Genomic DNA, 14,094 nt, shown 5'->3' with positions numbered 1-14,094 from the left:
TCTAATAAACGCTGACGTCTGATCGCTCATATTCACTCATCATCTTGAGTTCAAATCATCCGTGTGATAATTCTGACTTTTCGTTTCTCAGTGGTGATTAAAAATGTGCACAGACAATCGTGTACAGTAGCTTTCTAAGGCTGAAGGATCCGTGTATACAGCTTCACGTCGGTGTTAGTTTAATGTCGCTTCGCTGTGTGTTTCTGTGAAGATATTAACTCGTCTAATAAACCACTCAGGGTCGCTGACTCCTCTCAACTTTCCACTTGTAGATAAATCTCTACAACACAGCCATAACTCAAAAAGTCGGCCTTCATGTCACTGTTTGCATCATACATTTAAAGCTAATTGTCTTCAGACAAACACAGGGATGTCTTTATGTCTCTGTGTGCAGCTCTATCTTCTCTGACAACAACACTTTTATAAATGTACAAAATATTTACAGTATGTTATCATCTCGGTCTGAGCCTCTGAAAACATTGTAGGAGTTAAAGGCAACGACTGAGGACGTCAACAAGTGATGAAGTGTTTGACCAGGAGCGAGTCACACCTGAGACCAAACTCAAGACAGACCTGAGGAAATGTCCTGTGTTTATTTTGTACATTTAAAAAGCTGCGATTAGAGGAAGTGAAGGCAGAGGGAATGCAGCTAATTATTGATCTTTCAGGATGATTTCCGTATATTTAAAAGTTCCAATAATCCCACTTCACCTCTCCGACTGGACAATGACTGTGTCCGACTCGTTTCTGCAGCTCTGCCCTCGTCAGTGACTGTTTGTAGCTACTGTTCAGTGATTCTGATATTTAAAGGTTATTTGGGCCACAAAGCCTGTAAAAGCCATAGAGACTATTCAGCTTCTCCCTCCCTGTCTGGTCCCTCCTCCTTATTCTATTGTATACTCTCATATTTATTGACTAATATAAAATATTCCCTCAGAGAGTTTATATCACTGGTCACTAACACTGAGCTGAGCAACTCGGCTTTTGTATACAATGATGTCTACTTGTATAGGACTCTTTCCTTTCTGTTTCCTGTCTGTTTTTTTTTTAGTTTTAGGATTTGTTGTATAGAGTTTTTTAAAACATACAGCAGATTTAAAAATGTCTTTTATTTCGGTGTTAACAGTCTGCACTTGTTTTCGTTAACAATTCTCATTTGAAATGTGTTTAAATTATTTTTTAACTTATTAAAAAGGAGTGTTACATTTACAGTTTTAGAGGACGTTTGTTTTTCCAACATGGCTGCAGGTCAATACTGTAAAACTGTATTTCAGTTTGTTTGTTTTTTTTTTAGTTGTGTGAACAAATTAACTTTGTTTTCGGGGAGTAAAAAAATAATTATCACTGTACCGTTAATGCTAATAACCAGATGTTTTTGTTAGATAGAAGAGTAGTGTTTTCACTCGTGAGCTCAACCTGGACATTTTACCACACACACACTTTCTAACCGGGGATATTTGTTTTGTAAATGTCTGCCCTGCTTCTCTCAGCGTCCACAGAACTAGAATAAAGTAGAAATGACCATGTGCTGCTGCCGTTTCCTTCACCCTGAAACAATCCAATCTGATTTGATCTTAATTTCATCTGTATGTAGAAACGGCTCCGGCGAGGTTTGAAAGCCAGGCGTGTCAGCACCTTGTAAAGTGATTTCTGGGTCGGTTACGATCGATCAATAATCCTGTCGGCTCTGAGCAGCAAATATCTGTGATAAGAAGCAGGAGAAATCTGTCTGAACACACTTCAGAGGAAGATTCAAGGACGATCCATCACTCAGAACAGGACGAGTTTATAATTCAGTGTTTAACACAGATACATTAAATCTAACTGATCATAGATGTGAAATAAATAGAAATGTTATCTTCAGGTAGAAATAGGTCTTGAGACGATAAAACAATCTCAATGATCACATTTAGTGTTAAATTCTCCCAATAACAATGAGAGACAGATGATTAACACAGTCTATCAATCAGGAATCAATATCGCTCAATGTTAAAAAAAAAAAAATCACTGTGATTATTTAAAAAATAAAATTTACTCAAGTCCTGTACTCAAGTACGGTTTCAAGATAGTTTTACTCTACTTCAATTTTATTCTGTTTTATACTTCACTATTCACTAGGGCTGAACAAATTTTCTTGAGATCTCGCAAAAATTTGAGAAAGTTTTGTGAGCTCTCGCTTAACTTTCTCTGGATCTTGCAAAACTACATTTCACAAATTTTGGTAAAACTGCATTTTGTGAGATTTTGAGAAACTTTTGCGAGATCCCAAAAAAGTTTCCCAGTATCTCACAAAAGTATCTGTTTCTTTTCCAACCTTTAGAATTCTCAAGATCTTGACAAAGTTTCATGAGAACTTGCTTAACTTTCTTGAGATCTTGCAAACATTTTGCAAGATTTTTGAGAAACTTTTGCGAGATCACGAAAAAGTTTTGCAAAAGTTTTTTTTTTTCCCCCCAACCTCCAGAATTTTTTTTTCTTCCATGTTCCCTCCGTATTTTCCACCTCTGCTCTCAGACATCAGACAACTGCTGCTTATTGATCATTCCTCCACTGATCCCTCTCTGCTGTGTTCTGCTGATTGATGGAGATTTATTAGGACTGGGGGCGGGTGGAGAGGTTATTCTACTTGTTGTAGTTCTGTGGCAGAGTCCGTCCTCTGTGTGTGAAAGTAGCAAGCAACATTTATTTATTTTATATTGTATTATTTTTCCAACTGACCTGACGCTCGGCTCAGTTTACTGAGCGTCTGAGACTAATGCTGCATGTTTGCTTGGCCTCACTAACATACACAGAAACACAACACACACATGTAAATACACAGAAAACACACAGAGACACACACACAGGCCTCGGTCGTTGCACTGACTCCCTCTTCACTGACAGTGTGAACTCAAAGCAATACTAAACAGAGCCGGATGAGTAGCTACACATCGCAGCAGGCAAATATACATGTGTGTACAAATACATTAATATTTAACTTGATGGGTTGTTGATGCATAGAGTTCTCTGTTCCTTCTGTTTGTTTTTAAAATAATTCTAATAATGATAATAATAATAATGATGATGATCATGTGGTATATTAAACAAGCTCACTTATTTTTATAAAGTCAGATAACCTTGTTGATGAACTGAACTGAACTGTGGACACCATCACTCATCCTCCCTCACCACTTCTTCATTTCATTCTTATTTTCTTTTTTTGTTTGTTTGTTTTTTATTTAAACTTTTGGTTCATGTGTCCTTCGTCCGTTTGCATGAGTCTGACTTGAATCGATTGTCTATGCAAAAACATCTCTGTGTGGTTCAGCTCAGTGATCCGTGTGTGGAGGCTGTGCTGGTGCTGGTGAAGTGCAGCTGAAATGAAAGGGCTACAGTCGACGACGGGTCTGACTCTCAACACATCTGCCCCGACCGTCAGCTCATAATACGTTTACTAACAGATACCACAGAGTCCAACACAACACTTAGATTTACCTGAGCTTTCTTTGATCTCTTGATGTGATCCAGAGAAAAGACGTCTCACTCTGTTGGAGCTTCCCGCTTTTTCAGTCTGATGTCACGATCAATGAAAATCCTGTTTCCTGGTCCAACTTCTCTGAGTCTGTCCTGTTTTCCAGATGCTGCAGTGCTGAGTCCATGTTGTCTGAACAGATCTGAGTCCAAAAAACTGTCCAGTGTCATTCTACTGCTTTCACTGTGATGAGAGAGAGAAGAGGAAATGACTGCAGCTGATAAGTTACAATTCTTAATGGGATTAAAGTTGGATGCCAGCAGGTGCTAACGTCATCTAGCTAACCTAGCTTATGCTAACACCTGCTAGTAAACACAGGTACCCCTGATATAAGCTATGGATTTTACAGTGTGTTTCTTTCTATGAGTCCACATTTCGTGTTTCGGTTGTCAGTCCTTTCTGGCTAGCTAGCTACAGCCATCTATTTTCACCTTAGCTGGACAAAGATAGCTAGCTAAGTCCAGCTTTATTTGGCTTAGCTGGACAGCACAGAAAAGGACTGACAACTGAAACATGAAATGTGGACTCAAAGCAAGAAACACCCTGTAAAACCCAGAGCTTACATCAGGGGTACTCTCTTTTATTAGTGGGTGCTAATGTTAGCTAGGATAGCTGGCTAACATTAGCACCTAATATAAGCTATGTTTTTTACAGGGTGTTCCTTCGCCCAGCTAAGGTGAAAATAGACGGCTGTAGCTAGCTATTTTTGCTAGCTATCCTAGCTAATGTTTGCACCTGCTAGCGTCAAACTTTAAGAATTGTAACATATCAGCTGCAGCTATTTCCTCTTCTCCTCCTCGTCACAGTGAAAGCAGTAGAATGACACTGAATAGTCTTTTGGACTCAGAGCTTTTCAAACAACACAGACTCAGCACCGAAGCATCTGGAAAACAGAGGAGACTCAGAGAAGTTGGACCAGGAAACAGGATTTTAGTCGATCGTGACGTGAGATTGAACGAGCAGACTGAGTTTCACAGACTGAGAGAATCAGTGCTGAAGCTGATATGGCTGCTAGACGAGAACCGCTGACGTCAGCACTGGCTAGAAAAAACTCAAACTAAAATAAATGACTAAGCTACAGAAGGTAGTAAAAACCAAAAACTGTAATTTATTAACAGGAACATTATCAGGACACTGCCTGGAGGAAACTGAACGGTGGATTTTAGCTGTTGAATTTGAACCAGTCATGGGCTGTTACTGTGGAAAAATTAATTCAACCTCTGGTCTCTGTGAAAAACAAGTAAAACATGTTGTTCGGGGTGAATGTGTGGCAGGAGTCAGACCCTCAGGGCAGTGGGATGAAGGTTTCAGCAACACTACACGAGACTTTATCAAACCATGGAGAAGAAATTTACTATAATGTTTTCATTCCAAGTTGTACAACAAACACACTCGCAGCTTGTAAACATAACATGAACACACACACACACATTCACCCTGAACCAACTGCTGAACAAAACGAGTTATTGGGTTATGAATATTGTATTGCACTTGAACATGAAAAATCCATTATGACGAGATATTCTCTACTGAGTATGAAGTACTATCATCTTCCTGTTTTAATTTCTGCCTCCCTGTGAAGACAGGGGAGGTTTGCTCTTTGTATATCAGCCTGATGTGTTTGTGATTCTCTGTTTTCTTTCCATTCATGCCATGTTCTAATAAATAAAACCCTCACTGAAAAAAAACAGCGTGGCTCATTCATGTTTTATCAGGAGAAAATATAATGTGGTATAAATCCTGTCTTTGCCTGTTACTGCATGCTGTAGATGCCTAACTTTTAGCTTTAGTTACAGTCCAAATTCCTGAGGGGGAGTTCGTCACTGTGATTATACAACAACATCCCTGTAAACAACATCCCTGCAGCTGTTACCTCAGCAGAGAAGTATCACCAGCACAGAAGAATAAAGAAGCAGGTTGTTGTGTGGGTGGACGTCTGCTGTTGTTTTCAGGTTTCAGGAAGCAGCAACAAAAACAGCGGAGTGGATGTTTATAAGAAAAAGTTAAGCCAACTTAAGTTAGTGCTGCTTTCAGGCAACTGTCTTTTCTGTTTCTGTTTCAGGGGGAGAGAACAGGGAGCTGTGGCAATGCTAATGCTAATGCTAGGCAAGTAGGGATGACAGAGGAAAAGCGGTTCTACTGAGTTTCTAATGAAAATTGGATCTCCTGAGGAGAGTCCGTCTGTTCTCACTGCAGACCAGAGTCCCATGGACATGTGTCAACAAGTGAACAGCTGTAACCATGGTAACTACACACTGTACAACAAAGATGGTGGCTGCTGTAGCCTCGAAATACTTAGAAGACGTAAATGTGACTGAAACTTCTTAAAGTCTCTGTCTGGTAAGATTAGAAGACAAAATTTAAATTAAAAGTTGTTGGCAAAGAATTTGAATTTGTTAACAAAAAAAATACTTATAAATTGTTTGCAAAGAATTTAATTACATTATGATTTTTAAAAAATCACTGGCAAAAATGTAATTAAAGATTGCTCCCAAAAATTATTTAAAATCATGAACAAAAATTTAATAAAATTTAATCAAAAATTGTTAACAAAAAAGACGTTGAAAATAACTGATTGAAAAATTTAATTCAAAATTATTGACAAATATGTAATTAAAAATTGGTAAAGAAACCGCTGACAATTTAAAATAGGCGTCAAAAAATATAAATCGCTTCCTTGAGGCTTTCATCATACGGAAGTGGGCGTGGTTTCGTCACGATAGACGCAAACCGGTGACGTATCCCATGCAAGGCGAGGCCTTATATGTCATAGGTCACATGTGTTCTGTAAACCCGTCTGACACGCATCAGTAGACATCTCGGAGCTCCGGCTACGAACACCTCAGCGTTAGCTGTTATTTTATAAACTTAAGAAATGTATGCGCGGCTCACAACCCGCGGTTACGTTAGTGGCAGTGTGGGGGATTCCCTCCGCTGTTGTTAAATACGTGTTCTGTGTAAAACAGACGAAGCCGTTTCCGGAGTTTAAGCTAACTAGCTAGCTTCGCTTAGCTTAGCTTAACTTTGTGCAGTGTTCAGATACCATAACGTCTGTTATTGGAACAGTATGTTGATGATTACTGGAATAACACGGGAAAATCACGTTTAACTAAACTAGTAATTGTCAACGTGACAGTGACCGAGTCTTTAAACTGTTTTCATGGCGTCCAAGTGCATCATGGGAGATTGGCGGTTGAGGATCGTTTGGCCGTTCGGTGTTCGGAGTCGGTTTTCAAGGTGAGTAAAATCGGTTACAACAACAACCAGAGTCCAGGCGCTGAAGCTGGGATGTGTTTTAATGTTGTGTTTTTCTCTCGACTGCTACGTTTACCAGTTGTTTGTGTTTAGCTAACCGTTAGCTTAAATGCTACATTAGCTGGTAAAGCCGACGAGGTCCGGCTCGTGTGTCATGACCACAACAAAACAAAAGACAAACACCTCTGTCCCTTAACACTCTGGACTTTATGTTGCACAGATTAAATGAACAGCTGTTTTAAAGTGGCGACAGTCCAGTTAGCATTAGCTATGTTACACTCCCGAGTCACGACCACTGTTGCTAACAAGCTAACAAACGTTTACTCGTTCAGTTAGCCGCGTTAGCTTGAATCTAAATTTATGATCTCCATGATTTTGGTGAACATTCATGTCAGTAATGTTTACAACAATCAGACCGGTGTTACAGGGACTTTTTGGTCGGACTGATGTGTTTGTTGTTGTGTGTTTTCCCCTAACGTAAACATCCAAGTTGTGTGTCTTTGTTGTGTACACGGTGAGCTGAGGTGAGAGGGTGTTGTCAGTGGTAATGTGGAGGTTTACATCAGTGGGTTGGGCTACAGCGGTACAGTGTTGTGTGTGTGCCATCTGAAAATGTAGCAGCACAGTGCTGGTTTTCAGGAATCATTAAATGTTGTGGAATGGGACTGGGATGGCCAGTTTATCCGTTAATATTGAAGAATAACGACTCTTCCGGTTTTAAACAGCCTACATTTAAACATCAATAAAGCACAAACGTTATAAACCAAAAGTATATTTTATTAGAAGCAGTCAGCACGACTGACCTCCCTGAGAAATGTCTGCTGAGACATGTTGGAGTTGTGCTAGATGCTAATATGTGGCTTGATGATGGACAGTGAACCCCGACACAGAGAACAGCTGCTGCAATGTAAACAAAGAGCCTGACAACATTATGATAGGATTCCTACAGAGACAGAGCAGGATCCTTTTTGTTTGACCAGAAACATCACTGTATATCACCACCAGACTCCACTGACAAAGACAGGGATTTAACCCAGCAGAGCACAGGAATTGCAGCTCCTGTGTTTTGCTCTGTATTTTTTTCTTTGTTACACCTCTTAAGCTTCTCTTTGACTGTAGCTCTCCTCACCTTCTCACCAAACAATATCAACTGAAAAATACCTTAACATCAATTTGATTGTACACGATCAGAAACTACTAGGCTACACTGTACAAAACAACAGTTCTACCTGTGAGTCCTTCACAGGTGTGTTCATTTTAACTCTGATTTTAAAATAAGAAATACTCAGACTTTTTACTGAAGCATAAGAAACAACACAAGTTAAAATCCTACATTCATTTATTATTGTTTCTCTGTGTTTTCATGGTTAAACTGTTGATGAGGAATAGGTAGCAGTGTATTGATCATTTTCCTTTGTATGTTTCTCTTTGATTCCCTCCAGGTGTCACCACTTTGTCCACAACATCGTCCACGATCGCAGAGACATGGTCCATGATCGGAGAGACATTGTTGAGGATGAGGGAGACATCGTCCACGATCAGAGACATTGTCCATGATCGCAGAGACCTTGTCAAAGATGAGAGAGACGTTGTCCTTGATCAGAGACATTGTCCCATGCTTCGTAGAGACCTTGCGATAGAATCGGCGGAGACGGGGGTCACCGATTTGACGGCACTGCCCGCGATCATGGAGACATTTGTTGATGATCACAGAGACACCGTCTATGATCTCAGAGACATCGTCCACGATCACAAAGACATTGTCCATGATCACAGAGACTTTGTCCATAATCTCAGAGACATTGTCCGCGATCACAGAGACGTAGTCCACGATCTCAGAGAGTCTTTGTACAATGAAGAAGTTCTTTGAGACCAGGACAGAGGCCTCCAGGTAATTCACTAACAGCTTTACACCAACTGTCCAACACAGAGCACTGACATTAAACTGTTTATGTTCAGTTTATCTGCTTATGTCTGCTGAGACATGTTGAAGTTGTGCTAAAAGCTAATATGTGGCTTGATGAAGAAAAGAGTCTGACAACATTATGATATGATTCCTACAGAGACAGAGCTTTTTATTAAAGAGGAAGATCCTTCTTGTTTGACCAGAAACATCACTGTATATCACCACCAGACTCCATTGACAAAAACAGGGATTTTACCAAGCAGAGCACAGGAATTGCAGCTCCTGTGTTTTGCTCTGTATTTTTTTGTTACACTTCTCTAGCTTCTGTCTTCAAGCAAATATTTGTCATTCTTGGTTTAAAATATGTATCAGTATAGTTGTCAATGTTTTGTCTGTGGACAAATTGACTGTAGCTCTCCTCACCTTCTCACCAAACAATATCAACTGAAAAATGTCTTAACGTCAGTTTGATTGTACACGATCAGAAACTACTAGGCTACACTGTACAAAACGAGTGTGAGTTCTTCATAGGTGTTAATTTTCACTGTTTAAAAATAAGAAATACTCTGACTTTTTACTGAAGTATAAGAAACAACACAAGTTAAAATCCTGCATTCAAAAACTGAGTTAACTGATAGTGTTTATTATTGTTGTGCAGTTCACAGTAACATACATGACTGCTTCAGTGATTAGTTGATAAACAAACAATATTTGTTGTTGTTGTTCAGGAGGTGATGACAGTCAAGTGTTGATTTTCTGAAACAGCCTCTAATGTTTGTTAAATGTTGTGGTTCAGTTGTGATGTTGAATATTTCTCTGTGTTTTCATGGTTAAACTGTTGGTGAGGAATAGGTAGCAGTGTATTGATCATTTTCCTTTGTATGTGTCTCTGTGATTTCCTCCAGGTGTCTCCACTTTGTCCACGATCGCAGAGACATGGTCCATGATCGGAGAGACATTGTTGAGGATGAGGGAGACATCGTCCACGATCAGAGACATTGTCCATGATCGCAGAGACTTTGTCAAAGATGAGAGAGACGTTGTCCTTGATCAGAGACATTGTCCCATGCTTCGTAGAGACCTTGCGATAGAATCGGCGGAGACGGGGGTCACCGATTTGACGGCACTGCCCGCGATCATGGAGACATTTGTTGATGGTCACAGAGACAGCGTTTATGATCTCAGAGACATCGTCCACGATCACAGAGACATTGTCCATGATCACAGAGACTTTGTCCATAATCTCAGAGACATTGTCCGCGATCACAGAGACGTAGTCCACGATCACACAGAGTCTTCGTACAATGAAGAAGTTGTTTGAGACCAGGACAGAGGCCTCCAGGTAATTCACTAACAGCTTTACACCAACTGTCCAACACAGAGCACTGACATTGTTTATGTTCTGTATTCAATATATCAGAAATGTGTAATAATAGAAGTAATCTCCTGTATAAAAATAATGTATAAGTAATCTGTATTAATAGAGGCAATGTAGACGTAATTAGCATTATCAGAAGTAAGACGTCAAAATAAACGTTACATGTCAGAATATAATAAGGCATAAAAAAACACCAAAAAATGACATAGTATAGTATGGCGTCAAAAATGGCCACATTTTCTGATTCAGCTGTAATGTTGAATATTTCTCTGTGTTTTCATGGTTAAAGTATTGATGAGGAATAGGTAGTAGAATATTTATAATTTTCCTTTGTATGTTTCTCTTTGATTCCCTCCAGGTGTCTCCACTTCGTCAACGACATCGTCCACGATCGCAGAGTCATTGTCCATGATCGCAGAGACCTTGTCAAAGATGAGAGAGACGTTTTCCTTGATCAGAGACATTGTCCCATGCTTCGTAGAGACCTTGCGATAGAATCGGCGGAGACGGGGGTCACCGATTTGACGGCACTGCCCGCGATCATGGAGACATTTGTTAATGGTCACAGAGACACCATCTATGATCTCAGAGACATCGTCCACGATCACAAAGACATTGTCCATGATCAGAGACTTTGTCCATAATCTCAGAGACATTGTCCATGATCACAGAGACGTAGTCCACGATCTCAGAGAGTCTTTGTACAATGAAGAAGTTGTTTGAGACCAGGACAGAGGCCTCCAGGTAATTCACTAACAGCTTTACACCAACTGTCCAACACAGAGCACTGACATTAAACTGTTTATGTTCAGTTTATCTGCTTATGTCTGCTGAGACATGTTGGAGTTGTGCTAAAAGCTAATATGTGGCTTGATGAAGGAAAGAGTCTGACAACATTATGATATGATTCCTACAGAGACAGAGCTTTTTATTAAAGAGGAAGATCCTTCTTGTTTGACCAGAAACATCACTGTATATCACCACCAGACTCCATTGATAAAAACAGGGATTTTACCGAGCAGAGCACAGGAATTGTTAATCTACTGCTGCTGCCATCTTTTAGTTTGTTTGTGTTATTGTGTGGTACTTTTGCTTAATGTAAAGTATCTGATGACTATCTCCAACACTGAAGGTCACACAATAACACAAACACACTAACAGATGGAGGCAGTGGTATTCCAGCAGCTCCTGTGTTCTGCTCAGTTAAATTCCTGTTTTTGTAAATGGAGTCTGGTACTGATATGTAGTGATGTTTCTGTTTCTTCTGTTGATCAGAATAATGAATGATGCAGCCACTTTAAGTAAAGACAGAAAACTTACCTGGCTGAGTTATATACGTTTATTGTCAGCGTTTTGTGTCTTTGTAGTTGTTTTGTAACCATATAGTGTTTTTGGGTTTGGTAATCTATGCATGGTCATCCATCGATCCCTTGTTGTGTATATCAATGATTAGTCATTTGTTTGAACTTGGTGCTTGATTGAGCAGTTTGGTGTTAAAGGCTTGAAAACTACATTTTATCTTTGTTCTCCTCCACAATGTCTGAGCTGAGATCACAGTTAGAAATCATTACACCAACGTTTAAAATTGTCTGAATGCTTTCTCTTTTAGGTCAGTCAGGTTTTATTTGTAATTGTCAAGGCTTTAGTGTTTAGTTTTCACCGTCATGTTCTCCCACACTGTGTGGTTTTTAGTGGTGAAAACGTTCCATTACTTTGTTGTATTAGTTTATCATTCAAGTGTTGTGCTTGTGTTTTTCAGGTCGACTTGTTCAGCTGCTGCAGCTCGGACAGAAACACGATCATCACCTCACTGGTCAACAGGTATGTGTCTGAAACATTTACCCAGTCTGAAAAATATGTGTTGATGAGCTGAATTATTAATGTCAGCAATCGCTTCTGCTTTTTCATCACTGTCACTGGTTAAATCCCAGCTCACACCTTGGTACTTAATGAATTTACTACTGAATATAATGAGCTGAATGATCTTGTCCATTAAATGTGAAAAAGTACCGTAAAAACTGTAATCGCTCAGAGCTCAAGGTGATGTTTTGTTTGATCAACAGTATTTAATATTTATCATATGACAAAGAAAACTGTTAAATTCTCACCTCAAGCTTCTGTCTTCAAGCAAATATTTGTCATTCTTGGTTTAAAATATGTATCAGAATAGTTGTCAATGTTTTGTCTTTGGACAAATTGACTGTAGCTCTTCAGTGATTAGTTGATAAACAAACAATATTTGTTGTTGTTATTCAGGAGGTGATGACAGTCAAGTGTTGATTTTCTGAAACAGCCTCTAATGTTTGTTAAATGTTGTGGTTCAGCTGTGATGTTGAATATTTCTCTGTGTTTTCATGGTTAAACTGTTGGTGAGGAATAGGTAGTAGTGTATTGATCATTTTCCTTTCTCTGTGATTTCCTCCAGGTGTCTCCACTTCGTCCACGACATCGAGTCTTCATACAGAAGTTGTTTGAGACCAGGACAGAGGCCTCCAGGTAATTCACCAACAGCTTTACATCAACTGTTCAACACAGAGACTGACAATACATTATAGATCTGCAGTCACTGATCTGAGGTCTGACAGTTTGATTTGTCACAAACAGACTGAACTTATTATTACAGTTTGTTAACAGAGTTCATGAATGTTCAGTTTCACACTACAAACTCATTTTGCTTCTGTCAGTGCAGCTTCTTCTGTCTTTGTGTACAAAGCTGATTTAACTCTTGGACTAGTTCTGATTAGTCCAGAACCAGTTAGTCCACACTCTGGTTTCTTTATAGATTTAGTCTTTTACTTCTCTGTCTTTTGACAGTTTGAAGTTCAATACCCAGAAACTCGCTGTGCTTTTATTTTGATGGGCTAAAAGTCACATCTTTGTGTTAATGTTTGTTGTGTTTTTCTCCACAGGATTAAAACTTGAACCATTAAACCACAGAGAGAAGAGACAGACATGAAGACATTTTCAGAAGGTCAGTGTTTATTCTTTTCAGTCTGACTCTGTCATTATCTCAGCTTCAGTGATTTGTCAGTTTTAAAAATAATGCAAAAAATAAGTCTAAACAATATGTATTACAACATGCATATACATATATATAAAACAGAAAAAAACCTTAGTTTAGAATAGAATGGAAATCTCTAGGACTAAAAAAGTAAGTATAAAATCATGTAAAAATACACTTTAAACCTTAGAAGAATGTAAAATATCAGTTTACAAACTTAAATAAATGTCAGAATAACTCAAAGCCATAAAAAGTTAAGTACAAAACCTAAATATAAATAGATAAATATAAACCTTCAAAAATATATTTAGAACAAAAAGTAGGAAAAAAATAATTAAAAACCCTTATGTCTGAATAATGACTGTAAAACCTTTAAAAAGTTAAAACATGCGAATCATCATTTGACCACAAGGAGACGCTGGTTAGAGCTGGTTGGGGTTAATGTAGTTCCAAAGATGAACATGTCAGCTCAGCCTCTTTGTGATTATTAACTGCTTGTGATGCACTTGAATGTTTTTCATATTAGTCTCTAGAAAATGTGCCAATGACTACATTACATATGATGGAAACCAACAGTTCACACCAGTGAGATGGTGGAGGTCTTTCATTTCCTTAACAGCTTTGTAACACTTTCTTTCTTTCATCCCCTTCAGGTCTTCAGCTGCATCGTCTTCCCCTGCAGAGACAAGAACACATGTTAACCACAGAGGTACATGAACAGTGTATTAGATACAGGAAAACTACTGAAACTGCTTTACTGCACAGTACTTGAAAAGGTAAATGAAAATCTAAATTTCAAGCCTATGAGAGACAGTTTTTACCTTTCCTCATGTTTCTTTTTAGAAATTACTAAAATACTTAGTTACGTAAATAAATTTTACTAATACTGTTTTTTTTGATGCTTTTGGAATACTGACTGTTTTTCCTTTCTATACCATGACATGCAGCTTAAGTTAAAGAAATTGCCTTAAAACAACTATCTTACCTTTGTCTTACACAGACAACCCACAAACTCTGTAGATCTGTGAAACTTATATTTCCCT

The 14,094-nt window shown here is 38.7% G+C and overlaps 1 long non-coding RNA gene across 3 annotated transcripts; it reads left to right on the top strand.

The window, feature by feature from the left end:
* The first annotated feature begins 6,497 nt into the window (after positions 1 to 6,497).
* Positions 6,498 to 13,889, top strand: LOC108902205 (uncharacterized). 3 transcript variants are annotated; one of them, XR_001964026.2, is made up of 6 exons: positions 6,498 to 6,748; positions 8,209 to 8,657; positions 11,810 to 11,871; positions 12,476 to 12,546; positions 12,960 to 13,021; positions 13,705 to 13,889. It is a non-coding gene; the product is annotated as an uncharacterized LOC108902205 (long non-coding RNA). The 3 variants fall into 3 exon arrangements; XR_007811012.1 differs by lacking the exons at positions 6,498 to 6,748; positions 8,209 to 8,657 and adding exons at positions 9,597 to 10,014; positions 10,409 to 10,794; XR_007811013.1 differs by lacking the exons at positions 6,498 to 6,748; positions 8,209 to 8,657 and adding an exon at positions 9,597 to 10,014.
* Positions 13,890 to 14,094: the final 205 nt, after the last annotated feature.

This window comes from Lates calcarifer, unplaced genomic scaffold, assembly GCF_001640805.2.
Source record: "Lates calcarifer isolate ASB-BC8 unplaced genomic scaffold, TLL_Latcal_v3 _unitig_4736_quiver_899, whole genome shotgun sequence".
In the NCBI taxonomy this organism is placed as follows: Eukaryota; Metazoa; Chordata; class Actinopteri; family Centropomidae; genus Lates; species Lates calcarifer.
The sequence above is the reverse complement of the archived record's forward strand: the minus strand, read 5'-3'. Positions and strand labels throughout refer to the sequence as shown.